The 21903-nt window shown below is 34.6% G+C and overlaps 1 protein-coding gene across 4 annotated transcripts in view; it reads right to left on the bottom strand.

Moving 5' to 3' along the window:
• smash (smallish) overlaps positions 1–21903 on the bottom strand; it is a 332173-nt gene that overhangs the window by 176989 nt on the left and 133281 nt on the right. The gene's annotated exons all lie outside the window — the stretch shown is intronic.

Genomic DNA, 21903 nt, shown 5'->3' on the forward strand with positions numbered 1-21903 from the left:
TAGTAGACAAAAACTACAGCATCGCCTCGTGCCTCGCGTGGGATGATTTTAAAATAAATGTTCTTCCATACCATGTATTCTCTGTCTTACTATCAAATTAATGCTTTGAGTTGTCACCATGTTCCCGTATGCGTCACTTCGTTTAGGAGAGTTATAATTTGTCTAAATTATACGAATTTGTGGAGGCGAGATGTTTTGTTTCAGCCGTTTCTGGGAACGGCGCCCTCTAAGTATTGATGCTGATGTTTTGAAGTATGGTGGTATCTTCTCAAGTGTAGTCTCGCGTGCTTCTAATGTGGGAATAATGACTTCTGCCCAGAGCTTTTTACCTACGTCACTCACGCGTTGCGCTCAAATCTACCGAGCTGTTAGTGGAGGCTTCTGAACATCTTCAGAAGTTTATAATGTGGGTAAACTCTGGAGTGAAGTGCTCACGAACGAACTGCTTAATATGGTACAACACTTCAAAAGCATTTCAAAACATATTCGGATATAATTGAACATGCTGTTAGACAAGAGTCCGGTTTTTCTAAAATAGTATGTTCTACCGCGAATGAATGAATATCTTATTGTGTACGCTGTGACTGCTGTGTAGGAGTTAAACGCAAAGAAAATTGAGCCAATATGGAATTAATATTAAAATATTATATATTCTTATAGATCAACAAACGCTGATTCTTAATATATAAGTTTCATCATACATATACGTAGAATTAATAAATCGTCATTTAAAAACGATTAACACCGTAAAAGACTTCAACTCCCTGTGATTGGTCGGCGCAGACTCGCACATGGTTCACCGCTGCAGTACACAAATTATTTCAAAAGAATTTCATGAAAATCTTTGTGTAGGGGTAAGCAGAAAGTATGGAATAACAGACATCTCCGTCTTGTTTTCTTACTCTTCACATGACCCGAAGAGTATTTGATCATCCTGGGGCGTCCGTGACTTCTTCTTTCAACCACTTTATATTATATTCCCCCCACACTGAATGTAAGGTTTCAATTCAAATGTAAGTTAAATATTAATTTTACAAATAAATACACAACACCAACTGTCCAATTAAATGTGAGAGCCGATAATCCTAGACGTAATTTAGCGATTTCGCAATTTTGCTGAACAATTATCTTTCACATGTTCTTCATTTCAGATACATTTTTAAATCTCTGTAGGTACTTTGAAAAATGGTATTTTCTATACTTAATCTAGATCTAGTCCAATAATAATTGATAAATTGGTTAGAATACTAAATTAAATCACATTTAATCTCAATAATTATCAAGTCTTTCTTGGATCAGCAATCTTAATCGATTGTTTCAAAACAGTTCGAGAGCAGGTAACCTCATTGCTTACTCTTATTTTTTTTCATTTTGGGCTTAGACTACTGGCCACGATGTTTGGAGTGATTTAATATAATGCAGGTGCTGGAGTTATGTTTATGTGTTTCCAATCAGTTATATTACCTTTACTAGCAAGCCACGTATTAACGCAGAAGTAAATTATTTACGTCATGCTCGGTAAGTTAATCTACCGGTTAAATGTAATACACAACGCAAAACTCATCCAAGAATGTTCATCATGTATCCAGGTTTAAATTTGACCCGAGTTATCTACCCTTTTACCATCGCAGAATGAGAGCAACGCATTTCTCATATTTCTTGTCAGACGAACATTCTGAATTCCGACGGTCATAACTTGTAGTTTATCGCTTTAGCTAAACTACTTACGTTTGATATCGTTTTCCCCAAGCATTCTTGGCATCATAGATTACGTTCATAATCACTGTTTAATAAAGATTTCTAGACAATGAAAATATGTATTAATGTGCATCTAAAAACCATTATTTTTTTATTTCTTTTTACAAATGTCAATTTTATTGTTACAAGAATTTTAAAAGTCTTCATTTGTCAAATCCCGCCAAATCGATCGAAATCTTGCGGGGTACGTGTGACGTCATACGTGCCTCGGTATTGTCTATAATCAGCACCATAAACTGACATGATTAGCACACACCACAAAAGATCGGCCCACAAACCTTTTTTGCAGCTTTCTTTGTCAGCCTAGTAGGCGTGGGTTCATTTTAATTATTGTATTGTACAACCCATCACGTCAAATAATTCCCGTTTTTTGGAGTCATCAATCTCCTGTCGTCGAACTCGCGATCCCAAATTCACGGCTAGACCCTAATTAAGAGGCCGTGTGTGTGTGTTGGCTTAAAATATAAAAATATCCCAAACAAAGCAAGGATCACGCGAAATCGGGATGCGATCTATGGAACAAAGCAAGAGGTTAATTGGAGAGATTGATTTCTCCGTGGACTCATTAACCTAGTGTGGGCTTTGACATAAGGTACTAACAGACTTGAATTACATTTGGAAAAAATTGACACGTTGTTAGTACACCTGAACTCTTGCACCTCATCGACCAAATCGAGCAACTCGCCAAAATATATTGTTCTTCAACGATAATTCCGGGACTAACTACCACATACATGCACCTATTTTCCGCCTTCATACATTTGGAAACAAATTCCCCTCAAAAGTTTACCAGTATAAGAAACACCTAAATAAAGTATTTTATGTTGTTTTTTTGTTATCTAAACATTAAAAAAACTCATAAACAAACTCACTCTTAATACATAAAAGAAATAATTAGAAAATTATATCCCTCCTTTCAGGGACAAGTCACCAACCCCGGAAACAATCTTGAGACGGGTAAAAAAAACTTAATTGTTTGTGACTTTTCCTAGATAGGAGAGGGTACACCAAAGATATTAGAAGAACTATCTTTGGGGTACACCGTTCAAATACTTGTTGAATAAATAATAGTCGGAAAGATGAATTTGTATCAAAAAGGTATGGGAAAACATATAACATATTCTGGTGTTAATGTTGACAAGGTAGTAACTAGTTGGTTACCTAGTAAATTCAGTATCGTAATAGCATTAGAGATTTCAGATACCCTCACATAAGTCGTTAAGATTTCGATCGTATTTAAGTGTTAAAATTAGTTATAGTGAATAATTGTCCGTAGGTCCAAATTGACGTATGTAATTTATAAACACTAATCTTAACTGCAATCGTGTTTATTAATTTACGTTGATACTTGATAGGTGATCGATCCGTGTCAAACACACACGTGTTAGAACATAAAAATAATGTGATATTACTGCATACTCGCATTTTACTGTTTGGCACCACTCTCAGTCACGAAGAACAAACTAGGAACTTGTAGAGCGGGTTTTAGTTAAAACACTCCGAGAGTTTTACTGTTAGTATTACGATGCCACACTGAAAAAACCGTACGCAAGTCGGAGATCGAACGAACATCGGCCAAGCCAAGAAATCTTAGATGAAACGATAGTTTTTTTTTATTGATAACCTTTCGACTTGCGATTCGAAACTGGTTCCAGTTTCCAGTAATCTAACAGCTAACATACAAGCCGGACGAGTATTGATTGCTCGTTCTGTTGCTTGAACCTGAACACGTAAATTAAAAATTTGGACGAAAAAATCCTCTCTAAATTACAGTGAACTTCTGTATTGAGTTGTAGGTAGTGTCCTGTGACCATGTCTTTAGAATGTCTGAGATAAGACGCCATTGAGAATCTTCTCAAATAAATCCGATTTGTTGGAGGTTCTGTATTGTTTGGTCATATTTAATGGCTCTGTGAATTGTTTAGTTTTGGTTTTCTCCATAAAGGAATATCTTCAATAACGTCATTGCTTCCTACTCAAAAGTTTAGGATTATTTTTACATATGTATCTTATTATACCCCAGTTTTTCTTCCCTTTTGAAAATTATTGAAAAAACCATTTCATTTAAACATTCTGTAATAATGTTGTCATGTACCAAAATACAAATACTGCAGTGAAACTTCAGTAGTGTCCCTTCTCGTAGGTATAATATCGTTGTTATATCTATGCTTATTATACATTTTATTTATTTTACCTGGTTTCTGGGTGTGCAAATCATCTAAATTAAGTAATTGCGTATATTGCATTGTTTGATTAATTTTAATAACTTTCGAGTCGTAATAGGTTGCTTACATCATGTAAAGATCACTGTGGTGGTAATTTAAACAATCAGAGTACCTTGAATGGAATCCTATACGAATATAGCCAAAAATAGAGAAATTGATGCAAGAACTAGCAGTCTACATTGGCGACCCTTAAAGCAAAAAATAGGTTTAAATATTGGAGTAAAGAGACCTTGCAAAAGACGTGGAAATCCAAATGCGAAAGATCAGGTCAATATTTTTGTAAAGTCTTGAGATAAAGAAACTAAGTAAAAATGCAAAAGCAGACCAAGAGCGGTGTCTATTCAATAATAAGTGATGCTTGCATAGTAGCGATGGATTTGAGACTCATTTTATTAAGAGCGGGAGCCACGGTAACAGCTCAATATTTTAGTTCAGCTCAAAGAGTCGACTCAATCGTACGACGGCTTCATCGGACGGGAGCCGCGAACTCAGAACGAATGAGCAATGAGAATACTGCGCTTGCCCGATACGGCTCTCCCACTACAGCTCGCCATTAGGCATTACGGCTCCCAGTGTAAGCATGTTCGTACGACTCTTGGTACCGGGTAAGATGATGTATGAGTATGTAATATCTCAAGATAAAAGAATAGTACGAGTTTAATTAAGCCGTGATTACCGGGAGTCGTAAGAATACGGCTCATCAAAATGATCTAGCTCAATTGTGCGGCTCGCTCATGAACGACTCATCGCTATTGCATAGGCAAATATTGAAATAATTTGACTATCTTGGTACTGCTATTTGTCGTAGACATTCCTTGGCTAATCACACGGGGAACAAAGCACAAACAGCCAAGGCAAACACTGGTAATACGGCCGATAAGAAGAGTGTGGAAAACTTTAATTAGTTTCGCGAACACTTTTTAAAATGAAAGCAATCTGATAACGGCAAATAAATAATGCTAAAATGTGTGCATAAGATAATGTTGTGAGGGTTGAGTGTGCACTTGAAGTGAAGTGTTTACTCAGTCAGCGGTGAATAGAACAAACACAAGCGCGTTCAAATGTGAGTCAATTTTCAAGTTTTGTCAATGTAAAGGTTAAGATAAGTAATATTATGTTAGATACGTCATAATAATAACAATAAAACAATAAAATAACAATAAATACAACTATTTGAATTTTACTTTTGTTTTAGATGGATAAACTTTTGGTACAACAGTTAATATACGAAATAAATTTCGATCCTACACAATCGGGATTTGGCAAAGTCCCTGGGTAATAATAATAATTGGATGACTTGTATAGCGCCGTTTTTGTGCAAAATCACCTCAAGGGCGCTGTACAAACTTATAATACAAGTAGGGTAGGGTGGGAAGGTTTAATCCTCAATCAAAGCATTCTATTTATTTATTTTTTTTAAATGTTTTAAGAAGTTCAGCAGTTTTTAGAGCGAGTCCCTGGGGAGGGAGTTTCAATTAACGGTCAAAAAAAAAAAATTATACATATATTTTTTAAATTGGCTACTAGGTCGAGAATTTAAAATACATGTTTTTTTAAAACTTTAATTTCTGTGATATATAATGAAGATATTCAATTAAATTTCCGTAAATACTTTGGGGTGCCAAGTCGTGTTGTGTACCCTCCTCATTTTAAGCCACTGTGTCGGGCTGCTTTGCTGTCTCCACCATCATCCTAGTAACCATAACGCTAATACCCAGCAGAAGTCGGTCGAGCCGATGTAACACAAAGTAATTCCGTATCGGCATACATTTCTTGCTTCGTCCGAATGCAAACAACGTTTTAATAAAAAATATTTTGATCAGACACGATTGTTTATACACAATAATGTAATGCTGACTCTCTGCTGACAAGATGGTCCATATCGTCCTGATGCATCCCAGACTTCTCCCATTCATATTCACCTGTCTCTGGTCATCAACATGCTCAAACCACCAGAGCGTATTTTCTTTAGTTGTTTATTACGTATTACGCTTCCATTGGCCTTGCATTATTTTCAAATCTTCTTATTCGGTCAGGGATCTTATTCAACTACATTTAGTATACTTCTGCACTTCCTCTGCCAGTTCTATGGCTTATTCCCATTGATTCATCATGGTTGGTTAGTAAGGTTTTTAAAAGTAACCAAATCCATTGATTATTTTAAAACTCGCAACATAAATTAAGGAAAACAAACAATGGCTTGTAATTATTATCTATACAAGCAAGGTACCAATCGGTAGATTATTTTACATAGGCGCAGGCAAATGCATAATACAATAATAAGTGTTATCTTAAATAAATACAATGTTTACTATGCGTTGGTTCAATCTTCCTTGTATATGTGTTACTACAATCACATTGTCACGGGTTGTGAACACGTAACTACACAAATGGACAAAGGTCCGTGATTGCATATAATATATAACCAACATATAGGATAATAACATGGAGTTAACTGAAAAAACAACCAAACGAAGGTTTTTAAAATACTGCAACGAATTATACAAAGTGAGCAAAAAATAAAATCATACAGCTTCTGAGCAAGGTCATTAGGGGAGCAGTTTAAACAGGTTAGAAGGCGAAGTATAAATAATAATTGGAGTACAACATGATCAGGTTATTTTTTAAATCAAATTCCTATCGCTATGCAACTTTAAAAAAACAATGAAATAAATGTTAAAAGGTGTTTCAGATGCTGGCGGTTATTATGAGATCATGACAAGTAACATATTGGAGGTTTATCATACTGGTATATTTCAAGGTACGTAAATACGAAGTATACAAACCATTTTATAAAAATATAAAAACAAAAATCACTTTCGATGTTTCAAATCTCTCAGGTGTCCCGTGATTATTTTACATTCTCCTAGTGAAGGAAGGATGTCCCTTTCGAAATTATGTTCCGGTGGATATTATGTTCAAATCAAGATCGAAGCTGATGTTTTCTAGAACGATAAATCATAACTATGTATCAGCAGGGGAGGCAGAGCTCAAGTATCAAGTTGATTCAATTGTTAATGCCGTTGCTTCCTAGGTGTCCCTGCCTTCAGCAGTTTACGTAAGCGTAATATACACTTCGGAAGCTTCACCCATCTCCACGTGCTCTGCAAGTACAACCCAAGTAGTCCATTTCGTATTCTCGTTCATTAAGTTTCCGCGATATTTTCCAATCCAATATCATCTCATCCATAATATGGCAATCATTCATAAACAAAATACAAGTTGAATGTTCTAGTTTTGGTGATAGGGTTTAAGACGGAAGAGATGTATCACAAAGTAAATATGGATTCTGAAAGATAAGCTTAGAGATGACCGAGAATCTCACAAACAAAACAAGGAAGATGAAGTACTAATGATGAAAACACGGCCCTGAGAAAGACTAAAACTAGAGTTGACTCTCCCAGTACAACTTTGTTGACTGTTGTATTATTGTTTGTTCAGTTTTATTGTTGGATTGTCGGTGTTTGGTGTTGTAGATCTCCATAGCGTCGGCGCAGCGTGCTGTGACGGATGGCATGGTGTTTGAACACGGGAGGTGTGAGAGGAGCGAGGTTTGATTGCAGAGGGCATCCAACTTTTGATAACGAAATATGAGGTGTCCCTGGTAATATTTCTAAACTGGATATATTTCTAAACAACGTAACGGAACAGCTGTGGGAACTGGCGCTGGATGCGGAGATGCCCCAAAATTGCCTTTAAGCGTTCAGGCTAATTTGTTCGCTTTTGGGAACAACTCGTTTGGTCTCATATAAATCGTTGTATCTCCCTTACTATCACGATGATAAATATGTTGTAAACGGTGTCAGAAATAGAAAACACAACGCTTTGTGAAATAATATATATAAAAATTCATGAATTTTTCTATTAATTATTTTCAAATGAAACAAAAAAAAGTAAGGTGACCATAACTTTTGTAATACATTTCTTTTTTTTCGTGGTTAGTAATTTTAGTTCAGTGAAAACATAAAATGAGCCATTTTTTAAATTTGTATGCATTAAAAATTTTTATTTTTCATTTCTAATAATAAATTTAGATCAGCTTTAAAAAACATTTTTTAGTTTTCAGATACGTAAAAAAATATTCAATTTATTTGGATTTTATTGCAGAACGGAAATACTCTAACGTTCTGACAGAATATATAAGTAAACTAAAGCAAAAAGTAGCTTGCATTGAAATTTCGTAGTGCAATTCCGCAAGAGTTTTGTAAAGAAACTGCAATTTGGAATGCGTAGAAAAAATGGGTCAGGTGTGCTAAAACAGGCAACAATTTTGTATACATAGTACAAGAAAAACATTCCGGTTTTATTCAAAATATATTTCAGAACACTGCGGAAAAACACTGAGAAAAAATTGAGCAATTGCTTTTGTCAGGGCTTGACACAGTTAGTTTTTGAAAGTCGATCGAAAGTTTTACAACGTTAGAAAAAAGTCTGCTTTCGAAGATGTAAAAAATACGATTCGGCTGTTTGATATACGGTTGGAATTGTCACAAATCAGGTGTGTGTGATTTAGCTCATCAGCATAGCCGGTCCGTGAGATCTTGAACCCGAAGGTCACGTGATGTTGAAAAGTGAAAACGCGGGTCATCAGCAGGTTTTGCAAAACAGGAGAATTTGCTGGTGTTTAATTAATTGGTCACATGCAATACACGGTTTCTTTGATAGCGCTTGCATGCTGAATGTAATTTAAATATATTTGCAAAAATTAAGTTGGCGTAAAACGTGTTTGTCGTTGGACTTTCCATAGTGTTTATTGTTATTTTTTAAAGTCGTCTGTTTTCTAATGCAAACATTTAAATGTGTAGTTATGTGTTCAAAAGTGCTTCATCCTTCACGAATACTTATTAGAATAAACTAGCGCAGACCCGTGTCATAGACGCGCTATTGGCAGTGCGTTGGGACCGGATTCGGTAGTTTCCGGTCGTTCGGCGTTGAATTCCCGACAAATCAGTTCTAACTTTAAATATGAAAATAAAAATAATTTTCGTTTAAAATATTTCGTTGTAGGTAGGTTTACTTTATCGCTTGTCAGGATTCTCCAAACAAACACTTAAAATTTAATAAATTAAGCTTAAATTTAAAACAAGAGTTCTATAGTTCATTGAACCAGCTACACAGACAGAACTTCAACCAACATTGGTATTTTTAATAGTTTAAAGTTGGGAGAAGCAACTCCAAATGCTGTGCGAGAAGCTTGATCTACTATAGACGAAGGCTGCAGAAGTAGTGCAGGACAGTGACGCTTGAAGGCGCTTGTTGAGGCGATAGGTCCCCGACTCAAATAGGACAAAATCACCTTCTAGTGATTTTATTACTCCGAAAAGAGGAGTCAATAATTTCTTGAGTCGGGTCATGAAAAGAATCTTTATAATAAAAGTGTGTATGTAAGTCAATGTATTAACGTGAATGAAGCTAGGAGCGTGTGCTAAGACATATGTACGGAGGTCCATCCACTCTGGCATCTCTGCGAGGAAATGGTGTGCTGATTAGTATGATAGTTCGTAAAGTGACCAAGTAATAATATTTCACTAGCAAGTGTAAGAGTGGCCTTAGAGCACGATCAAAGTATTACATTATATTTTCTGGTGTCGATACGTGTTTTAACGAAAATACTAAAGATTTCGCAAAAGCCAGTCGTTATATTGTCAATGCAGTCAATGACATTTTCTTAACAATAAACCAGACCAAGTTCATCTCCAAATTTCACATCCATTAGTGAGCACGGTGAAAGTGAAAGAAAATCCGCCGCATTCGACAAATTTAATAGTTGACATTTTCTAAAGATTTTAATTTACTTGAACGTTCATTTTGTTGAGTCCATTGACCAGAATGAAAGTGTTGACTAAAAATCCTTGACCGTTTAATCTCCGTCTATTAATGCCTATGGATCGTTGATCAAATCACTAGAGCAGAACAGAACGCAGGTTGTAAACCTAAACTATGATATCCGCTCCGTTAACACAGTGAACAGAAAAGTGTAGGTTTTTGATTTCGTATAGAACAAAAAGTCGATTGGAACAATTAGTTTTATTGTATTATTAGTACAAATAACCAATCGATTTTTAAAAAGGCAAAAAAAAACACAAATCTGAACGCTCCGGCTCGGCTCTTGATGTGATCCGATAAGGCGTGGGGCCCTAGGTACTGCAGGGAAAATGACAACTATATGATGTCATCGGACGCAAAATCCTTTGGAGCCAAAACACCTAAAATTGCACCCGTTTTGAAAAGAAATTGTAACTTACAATTTTTAAATACATATTTAACCATGAAACCATACTTAAAAACATTGAAATTCCTCATTGATGGATGAAATGAAAACAAATATTGACTTAAGAAAATTAACGGGTGTTGCATAAGTCTAATTTTTTTTTATTCTGGCTATTACTTTTATCTTAATGGCATAATGGGACCATATTCGTGATGCTGGAGAAATATTTTTTATCGCTGCACCTACATACATTGGTACATCTGTGGTCAATACCAATAAATAGAGATAATTCTTTATTGTAGCCAATGATGGCAATCTCCTCTGAAATTCCATTGATTGATTGGCGGTTGGCAGAAATAGTTTATGTAACTGCAATATTGCTTTCGATTTCATTTACTCCCACATTGGAATTCGTGCATCGTGAATTGTTTAGGTTCGGTGTACACCTTTGCTTATTTTTCTCAAAATCAATTAATTACGGTTATACATTGTCTCATGTTTTCATCTGCTTATTTTATATGGTTCTTTTGCTCTTTGTTCCAACTATTGCGAGACCCATTTCTTATTTTAAAAATCTAAAAGCAAGTGCTGTAAAATATCAAATATGCCAAAACATTAACAATTTAACAGGCATTTCTTTATCTTGTGTTTGACTTAAATACAATTTGTGTTTTTTATTTATTTTTGGCTATGTGATCTGTAGGAATATCACTACCGAATTGATTATACGTACTTATAATATTAGGTAAGTTAATCCACAGTATTCGTAGGTTAAGAATTTATATTAAAGCATAATTAAGGCGATACCAATATTACAATTAAAGAAAAACAGATTTGAAACCTACTCCAAAATGGAATACGCCAATAAATATTTGTCTATTGAAAAATCCCGTTTGGGCTAAATTAGGTTTCCATGAGTCATATTTAAAAAGCTTAAAACACCATTAGCCGATTTGTTGAATTGTGAAATCAAGGCTAAATCCGGTACTGCCAAACATGTTAGTGTCAATGACGGTAAAGATCGATGCTAAAATGTCGAGAAGCCTTAGTCTTAAAGCCTTAAAATGAGAATTAACATACCTTCCTCCACTTCCGCGACACAGTTCCAGGTACAAAAAACTAAGCGGGAAGTGGTAGCATTGTGTTCCGTCGCAGAGAAAGGTCTTGCACTAAGCCTGTAAAAGTTTTGACAGTGTAAAGAAACTAATGCTCAAAACCGCAAAATCTCTCGCTGACCGACACCAAATTCACAACAAGATCAAATAATAATAACAAGGCAAGAAATGATTTCTAATAATGAAAAACATTAAAGGAAGTTACGTAAGATTTGAAAATTTGATTCTGCTCAAATTGATTCGGCGAGTGGATGAACATTGTACTTAAATCGTAATGCTGCGAAGATTAGAATAATAATTTATTGCGTTGGATTTCGTCAACGGGCAGGAAATTATATCCACATACATCGACGATAATAACACGGGTCATGTGAATAATTTAAAGTTATTACAGAGCGTGGAGTTACATTAAATTGCAGACACATCATAATTACGTTAAACAGACTTGGAATCCAAATCCATACCTGATCGATTAGTATATTTTACCTTTGAATTAGAAAATTATTACGATGCGTAAAATGACATGTTAGCAAATTTATTTGCGTGTTTTCACTCTTGGTGAATAAATCCTCTTAAGTTAAGAGATATGAGAGCATTAGACCATAAATTGTATGCAAATATAACGATTATTATTATATGGGTTAAGTCTAGCTTACACATCTGCTGAACAGTTTTGCCGATTCTGATGACAAATCGCATTTGTATAAAAACGCCAATCATCTGTCATGTTTTCTTTTGCAAAGGCGTGTATCAGAGTTTAAATGCCTACAAGAAACATGGGTCATCAATATACACAGATCATAGAAGATGATCTCTTTTGATGATAAAATTAGAAATTTTACAACGATTTGCAAAAAATGGAAAGTGACTGCCATAATCGGTCAATGGCGGCTTCGAGAGGGAAAAGTGGACGAACATTTTACTGTCGCAGAAAATGTTAACATTATGGTTGAGTTGATAAATATAAGTGAGTTGGAGGTAGTCCAATACGGCTGCTATACCGTGTGAGAAAACTAAGTTAGGCTTCGCAATAAGGAATTCCAGTCAACTACTTATTTATTTATGAAAGTTCACCTTCTAACACCATTTTTTTTAACGAACATCGATTTCATATTTAAAATAATTTTCATAATTTGCATTTTTCAAAGCCCACCAAAATCTGACAGGGTAGGCGGGACGTCATACGTACCTCGGTTTTGTTGGTTGTAGTAAGGTCAATCCCATTGCAAGTGCGAATGAAATCAAGAAATCCCAATTTAAATATTTAACAAGATTTCCAAAACACATACGCACCGCAAATTAGCACAAAATTGTCCACATTCTGATTGTACGCGACCTGGCAACCAGTGCGGTAGCTGTTTAAGGGCTGACAGAACCCGCCGACCAATCACAGGGCGTTTGAGTGTCTCAAGGTTTTAATCGATTTAATTGACGATTTTTAATTCTACGTAAACTATATATAAACTTATATATTCAGAATCAGTTTTTTTATCTATATGAATATATGATTTTTAAGCCAGAATATTTTTCACTCAAGTTCCTTATTGTATCAACGCAGTGTCCATTTCATGAAAATTTTTTGCTTTATAATCTAAGTGTTCATATTATGAAGAGTGAACATGACAGATAACTTGAGATCAGTATGATATCCAATTATGATTGTTATTTTCTCTCACAGGTGGCGAGCGAATTGTAAGATACCCGAACATTAAGAAAAAACACCTAAGTACAACCACAACATAATCACTAGCCATAATAACCATCCAAAAAGAACACATTTCACTCAAGAGAGCAAGCCAACTCAGTGCTAGAAGAATACTTTCTTAGAAGCAGGCGCTGGTGGTTACATACATATAATTGAATTAAGAAAGTAATCTAGCATTAAGAAACCAGAAAATTAAATTCAAAAGAGGCTCGATCGAAACTACCGGCTACCATAGGCTTCTAACTTCTAATTCTTACCCACAGCTCATTTCCATAAAAGGAGGTGGTACTGCAAATATGCGGTAGGAGAGTTCTTAGCCGATGTCTTTCACTAGTGTCAGTAAAAAGTGTCCCACTTTTGGAACAGTCTGAAAGTGATCCGATGATAAATTTGTTTATTGACAGCTGAGATAAATGATGATTCGTCAGAACGGCATCAGCGCGAACAGAGTCGCCCGAGTAATCCATCAAAAGCTCAAATTTATCCTCAGATATTCTGCACGCCCGGTTCATCTATGATTAATTCAGATATCACAGAATCGATAAGAAACTTAATGAATTTATTAACAACCGAAGCAAATTAACGACCAGTCAAATAAGGAGAAACTTTGGAGGGTAAGCTAGCAAAACTATAAATAATTATTAAACTGGTTTTGAACAACAAAAAAACAGTACCAAATAACAAGTAGTGTCATTGAAAAGTTAACCTGGAACACGTTTTGGTACAATATTAAAAAAAAAACAGTTTGTGGTCTAATAACAAAACACATTTTGTAAATGGCGTTTGAAATAATATGAACAAGTGTGCGCAATCATCGTAAATTTATTACTTGAAATTGCTCCTTCACTGTCCCATAGAAGGTCAAGTCTAGTGTTTTTCGTTATCATTCAGAATCAAATTCAGAATCAAATTCCGAATCATCGTTCAGAATTAGATTCGAGAACTGTTGCACAATCCAATGGACATTTGGAATAAATAGTTAGACCAATCTGGCCGCCCAAATCATTTAAATATGAACGATGTTTTTTAGTTGCCCAAAACGGGATGTGTGCAACAACTGTACCACAATCCACAACACGGCAGATGTTGAGCAACGAGAGCGTCTGTTATGGATACATGATACTTGTTAAGCAATAACGTTTCGACATCTTCACCTTAATAACACTAATGTTAATGAAACAATTACACAAAAATACAGGGTATGTGATTGGCAAGATATAATCTAACAAGCAAAACAACCCAAAAATGGAAAGTAGACATGGCGTTGTTTTGTTTGACTTTTGGTGTACCTATTGATTATGTTGCATAGATCCCAGTCGATAATTGCGACACGGTATTATTGCTCAAAAATAAACATACATTAAACATCTGCAAGGCCGTCTCACCCCCAAACAAGGGCGCGAATAAACAGAACCAAATATCCGCTAGCCCAGCCATGAATTCGGAAAGGAACAAAGCAGTTTCAATGTATTCTGGATTAAACAAAATAAATTTAACAGAATAAATAAATCATCTGCGTTACAAACGCGATAACAGTATTTACATAAAATTGCAGCAAACCCAAGACAGAAATTTTGCGTGTAACATTAATCATACTAAAAGCAAAAGATCGCACAACAGAATCGCGAATCAATGACGTTTTATTGCGTCTTAAATAAAATCCGTTGAATTCCTATCAAAGAGTCCATTATAATTCAGTATTCAGCATTCTACACGCCACATGAATAAGACAACGTAACCGCAAACTTGATTGGGAAAACTTGAAAAGTACCGTACAGATTTTTGTCTTCTGGAGCGATTCCATTTAAAACCGGCCCTTTTACCTACATCTGTCGGTCTGCAGCCTTGGCAGTAGACAGTCAAGTAATAACGACCAATGAAAAAGGGTAGAGCTGGTGTGTTAGATAAGATGTTGAAAGCTACATTAAGAATAGACCTTTTGATGAATGCAAGATGGATTTAGAGGTCTAAAACAATACGGAGAAAATAGAACATTGAGACAAAGTTCTATAAAATGCTATTTTCTCCTATATAGCTAAATGCTTCTAAACGACTTATAAAGCAACATACTTTTTCAATGGATTTGGCATATAGAATGTTGTAGTAGGAACTAGGAACATGGATACCGACGTTCTTACATAGATTAAATAAAGTTTCCAACCACCGAAGACGAATCAACAAACTTTTAGGATGAAGGAGTGTCGGAAGGTCTAAGCTGAGTTGAAGGTTACTGGTACTAACTTTAGGATGTGAAGATCAATATTGCATCCTTAGGCCCAAGGAACAGGAGAACCACAGCAAGAGTAGAGGCATTTCTGGAATAAGTCAAGACTCTTCAAGGGTGACATCATCAAGGGTACATCGATGATGTAATTCTATTACAACTTCAAAAGAAAATTTGTTTTTTTGAAATTTGACTTGAAATTGATTTATTTATGAACTCTTTTTATAAGTCCGTGGAGCTTTTACATTGGGTACAATGAGATGTTTACAATTTTAAACATAAGGGTTATAGACAATGGTTGAAAAAAATAATTACTTAAGTTACAGTGGTTAACAATTGGACACAATTCAAAAAATAATATTAATAAAGTCTAATTTGCTAAACTATGTAGGTGAGAAATTGGCGAGTTCGCTACATAAATTTTTGTTAATGATGACTTAGAAATAGTTCCTTATTTCTTATGCCTAGTGTGTCGAGTAGGCCACGCTTAAATTGACCAGACTCAAAATATCGCAACAGTCGAGTTGTGAATTTACAATTTAAAAAAAGAAGCATCTTAGAAATTTTTAAAATTACCTCAAGGGTGTAAAAAAACGAAGACTTTTACCTGAGATTTCAATTCAAAATATGGCACGAGCAATATTACCAGGAGTGCATACATTATGTTCTTAAATAGGTACTACGCCGTGCCCATAAACGATTGGTCTGATGTAAAAACTGGTATAGCAAGAAGTGGGTTACCAGTTCGCGGCACTGGGTTGTCCGGTGGGTTGGCCTTCCCTGCTTTTGGCGGAATTTGTTACCCCGTTAGGTCTCAGGATCTTATCACCTAGGATGCTTTTCGCAACGCAATATTTGGCTCAACACATGTCCAATTTTCAAAAAAGTGCGCGTAAATTTTTTAAAAATTATTTTTTATAATATTCATAACATTATATGCAAGGAAGCTTTTGACTGTCCAACTAGGAAGGTTTACCGTTTTAGGACAGTCAAATTAACAGGTTTCAAATTATCCTAGAAGAAATACATGATTTAAGGGGAAGCTACAAGCCAAAAATGTGTAGATTCTTGGTATACCTTATATTGTAGGTAATAGGCATTAAAATCGCTTAACAAACGGAGTCCAGAAACGTTCGATTTTAAGCACAAAACTGATTTTTATTTATTTTGTAAATAATTTTATAAGAAAGCAAAAAAGTTAATCAGGTGAAACTGTCACAAATAATCTTAGATATAATACAGTATTTTTAAAAAGCTGTTTCCTTTACGCGTTATATTTCTTTTGAAAAAATATTTTTTTAGTAGCTTACATTTATATTTTTTTAATGAGTAATTTATTATTTTATTTGTATTCTACTCAAGCGAAACGATAGGAAAACCTTATTTATCTAAAGCATATTTTTTTGTATTCATAATGTACACCAATTCGTTATAAAGATTAATCAAAATAGCGATTTAGCACTAAGCTTCGCCCTAAGAATAGAGATAATAGGTGTGTAAAAGCGAAGATACAACTAGGCGTTTGTGATAAATAAATAAATATATTAATTTGAAAGCGTGTCAGTATTTCCCAGCGGATTCTGGGAGTGTTTCTGATATCAAATTCCTTTGGCGAGATTGAGCAAGATATCGTGGCTTCTGTTAAAGTAAAATGAAAAAATCTTATTAATAAAAATCACTGAAGCAATACGTGCATAAAAAATAATTCCGTAGAGTTCGTTGCAATGAACTCTCGAGATTTGACGAACGTTGGGAAATTTTGATGTTAGCAACAACGACACACAATGCAAATATTTTGTGTGGGAAACAACTTAACAATATAATAACTCGAAATGAATAAGCAATCGCAGAAGTTGAATAACATTCTAATGTTAACATAATATGGTGAATAATAAATTGGAATGAAATAAAAATCATTTTCCGTTGAATATTATCATTCGAGAAATAGTGGGGTGTTGATGGGGTCCAACGCAAGGTTCTTAGAATTTTAAGAACCTTGAGTCCAAACATACGTAAAGACCATAGATAATAGAAACGAGGAGGAAATTAGCCATAATGGCATTTACCATAATTAGTAAAGTAATTGAAACCACACGCACAAATGTGTAATCAACATTGTTCACGTATACCTCCCGTAAATCGCATTTACACACAGCGGCTTTTGTTTCTACCTACACACAAATGCATGACAATCATTGGCACTGCTTTTGATAGTCCGTGCAGTTTGGTCGTATCTGGCAACAGTCGGCTCGCTATCGTGCCATATCTCCACTAGTTTCTATCCTTGTATTATATGTGGTTGAAACCAAACATGCAATCAAAACTGCACAACTTAAGTAGATATTATTACTTGTATACAACAATTCATAAAATTACTTGGCAGATGAAAAAAATATGACCTTGCATAGTGGCAAAGTAAGAATTCTAATAAATTATAGAAATCTCAGACATAAGAGAAGAAACCGTGAATGGTTGTAACAACATATAATCACAAGGTATGTATCTCCTTGCAGATCGGAAGAATCTGGCGAATGTTCATGCTCTCCGAGTAATAATCCCTGCCCTATATTTGAATCTGTCCTCGGTCAACCAGTTGCAGTAATTGCTTGAGGAAGGACGGCATCCAGGCCACAGAGCTCGCCCCTGAAGGAGGCCCATAACCAGTTTTTTGGACCCCGGAATGGATGGAGCATGGAACGAATACCGCTTTACGCTCGAACGCTACCCACGCAGTTTGTACTTGGCTTTGTAGCCAACGGAACCTCTGATATTAAGATATCGTATATTACAAGACTGGATGTTTATAGGCTGCGCTTTACGCGAGGTTCACGATGTCGCCGGTATATTGCGGAAATTAGGCTGTAAAGATAACACTTCGAAACGGGAAGTAGTAGAGCACTAAAACTGCATACATGTACGTATATAAGAATAGAAAAACCAAAAGAAATAGGGAATATGAATCTAATGGAAAAGCTCTTAGTAACAATAAGATTAGTGGTTAAATGGAACACGACGCTACCAGAAAACTCGTGCAAACATACAAAACTGGTTAAATGTACAAAATAGAAGCTAGGAAAGTTCATGTAAAAGCACTAAGAACGATAAATGTTAAAGGGAACGTGAAGCTACTACAAAAGCTTGTGTAAACATACCATGAATGGTTAAATGTTAGAGGGAACATGAAGCTACTACGAAAGATCATGTAAGGTGCTACCATGTGATAGTTAAACCATAAACTACGAATCCTGTGAACATTTTTAGCTGGATTGTTAACACTTAACGCACTTCCCAAAGATAATTTTATAAATACTATAATCACGTTGATACTCAAAGTATATAAATATAAATGTTCCAAAACAATAAATAAATAAGCATACCATGAATGGTTAAATGCTAGAGAGAATATGAAGCTACTAGGAAAGCTCATGTAAATATAACTTGAATGGTTAAATGTTAAAGCGAGCAAGTTACTACAAAAGCTTATGTAAACAAACCATGAATGTGAAATTGAACATGACGTTACTAAGAAAGCTTATGTAAACATACCATGAATGGTTAAATGTTAAAGGGAACTTAAAGCTACCAGGAAAGCTCATGTAGACATATCATGAGTGGTAATGTTATAAAAACAGAGAGAACAAAGCTACAAAGAAAGTGAAGAATCCAAAGAACTGGTCAGCAGAGTTTCGAAATATTCAACAATGTTGAGATTTTATTGATTATTATAAAAATACAACTTCATTAACGAATGGCTTTAATTTTCTACGTGCTTTGTATTTATGCTTGAACCAAAAGTTTCGTGAGGCAATACGTGGACTTGTGGGAAATGGATCATTTTTTCTGATTCTCAAGATCTTACTGCATTTGATCACATGGCATTGAATTTCAATAAAAATACGAATTCAAATTCTTCAATAACTCTGAATCGGACGTGCTCACGAAAAAAACCTGTTGAACATGTTTCTAATAACGGTTTAATGATCAATTTACTATTACGATAAAACCAAGCGTTTTAAAAATCCATTGCCAACGGTATGTCATTATTAATGACAGGAAATTCACAATTACTATTGAATACCTTTTCGAATAAAAACGTTCATTGAGTTGTCGTTTTTTTAAACATCCAATTTGGCAAAATCACGAGAAAATAATGCACGGTTTGGATTGGGACGATTGGGTGTTAATTCATAATTAATTATTAAGTCGAGTTTTGATAACTCGTGACACGATTAACCGTGCTGGTAACACTTCTCACGTAATAAAGAGGTAAGATAAACATAATACACCTTGCTACACCAATCTCGACCTTAATGACCCATTCGTGATACGACGAACTACTTCAGACCAAATTAAAGGATTTTTTGAAAAAACGAGGCCAAAATCAATGTCTGTTAGATCACCAACCATTGATCGATGAAATAACGTTGGCAAGAATACAGAAACTAATTCTAAAAACTAACGCTAGCGCGTGGAGAAAAATGATTAAGGCTGATAAATTGAAATCCTGTTAAAAATGTGATGGCAATTAATTTCCTGATAAAATATTGGATCATTCAGAATATATCGAAACACCTTTCGTGCAGGTGTTCTTTTAGAAACGAAAAAGAGGTTTAAAATGGCAGTATTTGGAAGCGTAATAATATTTATTTACTATAAAATTCTTCTTATTTTTCCTTATCTTTTCTCTCCCCGCTTTACCACGTCAAAACATGGATCACGTCTGGAAACATTTATAAAAAAATATACAATTTGTGTTTCATCAGCATTCAAACGTTTTTGACAAATCGTTCGTTTTATTAACCCACATTTAACATTAAGGCCGGGTTATTTCACAAAATTTGAACAATTCATCAAATTTCAATTTCAAAAAATTATTTTCATATTCTTTAAAGGTTCTATTCAATTTCTATTACTATTTAAGTTTTGTGAAACAACTGGCCAATAATGATAACAGAACTTGAATAGACCCTTCATAGAACATGAAAATCAACTTTGAAATTTGATGAATTATTCAATTTCTATGAAACAACCCAACCTTAATCTACATGTGATTCTATCGACTTTACCGTTTGAACTTCAACATTCATAAGGAATAACAACAGAAGTGCTTTGTAGGCGAGTTTCGTGATCCAAATATAACCCAATCTGAGCCTATATTTCCATACAAAACTTTGTTTCACCATGATAACGAAATCCAAATGGGATAGCGATATACAATTTCAGGCAAGTGTAAGAGAGACAGACCGCGTGCTAAACGGGCAAGAACGAAAAGGTACTAAGTCAATGGCACATTAGTTTCTATTCAAATTTGTATATAAGGCACTTCTAGAGTTTTTCTTTATTCTACACGGAGAAAACTTACAGAAAACAACATATTGCTAATTTATTAAGAATCTCTTAAAATTATTCGTAATCCTGTTAAAAACTGGATTGCCGGCCATTAACGAATGAATTGATATGTATCCTGATAAAATTTTAGTAAAATATCACAGTTTTGTCACGACATCGAAACACGTGTTCATAAAAATTCAAACATTTTCGCATTTCGTCACTATATATTATTAAGATAAACGCAGGTGCATGAACACGTGTCCCGTTATTAATACGAATTTACTAGAATTCTATCAAGAAGTGGCCTGCAGTCCCGTTTTTAATAATAATAAATCAGCAATACTTATTTACGATACATAACTGATCAGAACATATCTGCCGAATTTGATGAATAAATTTGCAAAATGTAAAGTTCATGGTTTTTTGTTTTGCATATTTTTTTGTATCAAATAGAATGTTTGAAATGGTGACTTCATCGCAACTAAATATAGAAAGGTAGGTATTGGTATTACAACGAAAGAAAAGCTGATGAAACTGTATTACCTGCCAATCATTCATTGAAGGTGACTAATTTGATTATTATACTTTTATGAAGAACTCAATGAAATCTGTTCAAGTCAATAAATAATGGAGGTTAAAATGGGTCACGACTTTAATCTTATGTAAATTAAGTCTGTAAAATGTAAGCAATTTGAGAGCAAGACAAAAGAAAAAAAATATTATTATTGCTACTGGTTTTGTACGCAACTTATTATTTGAATCCATCATTAACATCTTTATTCCACGTCACTCATCCACACTGAATACAATAGGTATATTAATTATAGTAGTACTTGCGAAATATCGCCTCATACGCGCTTTTAGCAAGAAATTAACAATAAATCAAATTTAAATAATAACGCAGTTTTGTGATATTTCACGCGATGCATCACGTTGTGTACTTTTTAGAATTGGGCCACTAACAATGACACTCCTTATGTAGATGGCGATAAGGATGAAATTCCCGCTTAAGAGGAAGCTACAAGCCAAAAATGTGTATATTCTTGGTATACCTAATAATGTAAGTAATAGGCATTATAATCGCTTAACAAACGGAGTCTAGAAACGATTTCAAGCACAAAAGTGGTATTTATTTATTTTGTAAATAATTTTATAAGAAAGCAAAAAATTTAACCATGTGAAACTGTCACAGATAATCTTAGCTATAAAACTTTATTTTTTAAAAGTTGTTTACTTCATGCGTTCATACATTTTTATCGAAAAAATATATTTTTTGTAGTTTACATTTATATTTTTTTATTGAGTAATTGATTATTTTATTTGTTATTGAGTAA

Source organism: Hesperophylax consimilis, chromosome 15 (assembly GCF_061612785.1).
Source record: "Hesperophylax consimilis isolate HC1 chromosome 15, BYU_Hcon_1.0, whole genome shotgun sequence".
In the NCBI taxonomy this organism is placed as follows: Eukaryota; Metazoa; Arthropoda; class Insecta; order Trichoptera; family Limnephilidae; genus Hesperophylax; species Hesperophylax consimilis.